Source organism: Camellia sinensis, chromosome 1 (assembly GCF_055761805.1).
Source record: "Camellia sinensis isolate YWXY chromosome 1, ASM5576180v1, whole genome shotgun sequence".
NCBI lineage: Eukaryota > Viridiplantae > Streptophyta > Magnoliopsida > Ericales > Theaceae > Camellia > Camellia sinensis.
Genome location: NC_138961.1, coordinates 211522762 through 211527728, shown reverse-complemented (window position 1 = coordinate 211527728; position 4967 = coordinate 211522762).

Here is a 4967-nt window from a genome sequence, read left to right as displayed (position 1 = left end):
CTGACCGGTGTGACTCCTTTGCACCCTTGAGGCATGGTGCATGCCAGCTGTGCCAGCTGGAATGCACCATTACTCCTCCCCATGCAGTTTTTGGCTGGTGTGAACCTTTGAACCCCCTTTCCTTCTAGAAGCTTGAACCCTTTGGCCAAGCTTCTTGGGGAAGCTTGGCCAGCTGTATTAGCTTCTCCAAGAAGCCAAGAACCCTTTATACCCCATTGCCCCTTTCATCTAGCTTCTTGGAGAAGCCTAGAACCTTAGCCTTTGCCTATATAAGCACTCATCCTCTCCCTTTGTTGGGGGTTGGAGCTTTTGAATCAAAAACCAGAGCTTCTATATCTATATATCTGATATATCATCCTCTCTCTCTATATCTCCCTCTCTCTCATCCTTAGGGTGTGTTTGGAAGCCTAAAAGTGCATTTTGACCTTACTTTTGCACTAACACACACACCATTACACCTTGCTCCGAGATTGAGAGGCATTGAGGGTTGTTTGTTGAGGTTTTGGACTGATTTTGATCAGTAGAGAGTGGCAGGATCATCTTTTCTTCAAGGGTGAGACATTTGCTTTAGTTTCCCCAATCTTGCACTAGTTTTCTACCTGTCTTGCATGCTGATTTAGGCTTTGTGTATAACATGAAAAAGTCTTGTATTTTCGTGCTTAACATCTTTCATTAAGGGCGTTTTGGCATTGGGGGTCGAACTCCTCTCCTTAGGCCTCTTTTGGCCTATTTTGGTGCCCTTTCCTTTAAGTTTTGTTTACTTTGTTGTGTTGGTCTCCTCACCACTGAAATCCAATAGATTTTTAGTGGTGACGGAGTGATTTTGAAGTCTTGTGTAGGGGAGGGACACCCCTCTCCCCTTTGTCCTTCTTTTACCTTTGTTTTGGCTTAAAAGGGCAACATGCATGCTTGGTTGTTTTTGGTCCCATCTCAGAGGTTTTTGGGTGCCTATTAGTCATGTTATATCTCTTTCTTTGGTCAGATTTGTAGCCCTTAGCATGCATCTTGTACTTGCTTTGTAATTCCTTATCTTGCCTAGAAATGTGTCATGTGTTTAGCCTAGTATATCTTCATGATTTGGCTTAGCTTATCGAAGCTTTTGGTCATGATTTGTCATGCTTTAGGTCTGTTGGCCACTGTTTTTGTCATGTTTGTCGTGTTTTACATAGCTCCTTTGCATTCTAGAATTTTGGCCTTGAGCGAATGAGTCATTAGCATGCTTTGGTTAGGTTGTTTAAATGATTTGGAGTCACTTCTTATGCTATTTCAGTCCCTATATCATGCTTGTATGACAGCATTTATCATCCTTTTATGCCTTGAGGTGTTGTAGTTTTGTGCCTTGAATTGGGCATTGTGCATGCTTGTATGTTTAAGTCACTTGGGTTGCCATTCATGAGGGTTTTGGGCGTGTTTTAATGCATTAAAACTCTGTTTTGTTGGTTGTTTCCTTCATACCATGTGTGGTTCTGATAGTTGTGGTAGAAGGCTTCTTTTATGCCTTAGCCTTATGTTCTTTGGTATGCAAGTTTGCATGAGTATTTGCCCATCAATCCATCACTTTTGGCCACTGTTTTGGGGTGTGGCTGAGGGTTCTCCATCTTAGTGTAAGTCCATGGATCATATATTTGCATCTTGTAGTATGCTGATGACATTGCATGTTGTGGTATCCTTATGGTTTGTGCATTGTTGCATGCCCACCTCTTTACATAGTTGCCTATCTAGTGTGCATTGTAGTATTGCTTGTAGTGTTGCATGCTAGTGGCATTACCATGTTGTTTGCATGATAGTTTGCATTGCATCACATTTGACATGTTTTGCATCTTAGCTTCCTGTTGCATTTTTTAGCCATGTTTGCACAGCATGCATTGCATTGCTTGGTTTGGGGTGTCAAACCTAGTGTGAGGGTGAGAGGTGTTCATACTACAAGTGATGAAACACATCTCAACCCTCGGTCACCGAGGCCCTTGACTTTGACATGATAGGGTCTTGGTCCTCATTTGTGTGTTGCATGCATTTTACATTGAATGGCAAGTTTGGTCCCTTAGGCTATCATGCGCAATTGATGGCCCAAGGATCAAGGACCATGCTCCCCTGAGTTCAATACATGATAGGGAACATGACCATGCTTACATGTGCTTGAAATTCCATGCCATACACTGTCTGTCCGTGTTGCTGTCAAAAACCAGCTTCTGCAGGAAGTTTTTGCCGACCGGCACTGTAGAATGCCGACCGGCCGTGGATTGGTGGCCGATAGACTTGAAAGCAGCCGGTGGAAATTTCCCATGGCCGGTGGTTATTTCTCTTAGCCGATGGTGTTCTACAGTGTGCAGAGAACTTATCCCAACACTTTGGAAATTTTCAGAGGAGTAGGGCGGCATTAACAGAGGCAGCAATGGCATGGTACGGGTTTCCGGGCAAAATGGACCGAGCATGCATCATTCACGTATCCCGAGACGGAGGCTGCGGCCATCTTCTCTTTGCATTTAACTTGTTAATTAGATTAGAAATTTTGTAATAATTAAGTTAGTATTATTTTTCCGGACTGTAATATTTATTTGGACCCTCCGAGTGAGGGTAATTGTGTAATAAGTGTGGGTGCGTGTGTGCATGTCTTCCAACCCCACGTCTTTCTTCCCTTTTATTTACCTGCTTATGATGTTAGACTAGGGCATATTTAAATTAGCATACCTTATGCTTAGCATGCGTGCATCCATACATTTGTCTTAGACGCACCAGGCTCGGCGCATCATTCTAACTGCATTTGTATTTCAATTCCAAATTGAATACGTGTTAATTGTAGCATTTCACATGCCATTATAGATTAGCCGAGCCTATCTTAGTTGCATCTTGCATGCGTTGCATTAGCCATTTTAACATGAACTAGGATCACGCATGTTTGCTAACTAGTTTATTGTTTTGGCACGGAGTACATTGTAAGTATCTATGCTTTAGCATCTCGCATGCGTGTGAATGTTAACATAATTGCACGATTACCATGAGGCTAGCTGCTTATGTGATATAACTGCTTGAATGCCTGTGGATGAAGGTCGAATTGCTTAAATTGGGATAATGCGTTAAAACTGTGAGTTTTAAACCCACCCGACAGTGGCAAAATCATGTTTTTCTAAAAGCCCACTCGAGGGTGGCAAAACCCGCATTTTAGCCTACTCGCGAGTAGCAAACTATTTCTCAAAACAAACGTGCTATGTTTTGCTCCAATTTAGGCAATTTGGTCTATACTTGTTTGCTGTGCGCATAACATAGTAATTCTAGGCTAATAACCGGAATAAGAACACATAACGTTTTCAAAATCGGATATCACGGTTAGTAGAGGCCGATCTTCGGATCGGGCGAGAGGGGGTGCTCATAGCTGACCTTCCCCAATCGTACCCTAGCTCCCGAGCCGAGGCAACTTTGGTAATGACGGACATGTGGCCTTTGGCACCGAGTCAGGGTTTCCTAAATTCCCCTTTTAAAAAAAATATTTAGGTGGCGACTCTGTATCTGGCAAAGCAGTCCATGTTTGGCACTTCTTTTCTAAAAATCTGTTTTCTCAAAACGATTTGCCGGATTTGGACTCTTTGGTTCAGACTAAGAACCGTGACACAAATCGAGTCCGAACTGTAGCGCGGGGTCCCTCGCGGGCGCGTGTCTACAGCGGCACGCAAATGGAGAAAAGTTAGATACGTCCACACACGGCACGCGAGTGGAGAAAAGTTAGATACGTCCACACGCAGCACACGAGTGGAGAAAAGTTAGATACGTCTACACGCGGCACGCGAGTGGAGAAAAGTTAGAGTTACGTCCACACGCGGCACGCGAGTGGAGAAAAGTTAGATACATCCACACGCGGCACGCTAGTGGAGAAAAGTTAGATACGTCCACATGCGGCACGCGAGTGAAGAAAAGTTAGATACGTCCACACGCGGCACACGAGTGGAGAAAAGTTAGATACGTCCACACACGGCATGCAAGTGGAGAAAAGTTAGATATCAGAACGTGTTCTGAGTGAAGAAAAGTTAGATACGTCCACACGCGGCACGCAAGTGGAGAAAAGTTAGATATCGAAACGTGTTCCAAACGCTCTAACCCAAAGAAAGGGAAACATAGGGACATATCCCAGTGTTTCGGAGAAGGAACGTGCAAAACAATGCAAGTTAGAGGGGTGCAAGACAATGCACATGAAATATGCAACAATGCGAGAGGTTGACATGCATGATAACGCAAATGGAAGATACATGATAATGCGAGTTGTTCGAAATGCATGACAATGCAAACAAGGGATGCATGACAATACACGTTATTGAAATGCATAACAATGCATATACTGAATTGCATGCTAATGCAGAAGAGACATGCATGACAATGCATGATAAGGAAATGCATGACAATGCAAATAAGGTGCACATGACAATGCATGGACGAGAATGCATGACAATGCATGAACTGAAACGTAGATGAAAGATGCATGACAATGCGTGTAATTGAAATGCATGACAATGCATGATTTATTGAAATACATGACAATGCATACTATTGGGATGCACGACAATGCAAATGAACTCGAATGCGCGACAACGCTTGTTTCATTTTTTGAAACGCATGACAATGCAAATGAACTCAAATGCGTGACAACGCACGTCTTTTTTTTTTTAAATGCATGACAATACAAATGAACTCAAATGCGCGACAACGCACGTGTTTTTTGAAATGCATGACAATGCATGATGACCTCAAATGCCTGACAACGTACGTTTGTTTTTGAAATGCATGACAATGCAAATGAACTCAAATGCGCGACAATGCACGTCTCTTTTGAAATGCATGACAATGTAAATGAACTCGAATGCGCGACAACGCACGTCTTTTTTGAAATGCATGACAATGCACGATAAGAAAAATGCATGACAATGCATGCAAGGTGCGCATGACGATGCGTGATAAGGAACTGCATGACAATGCAAAGT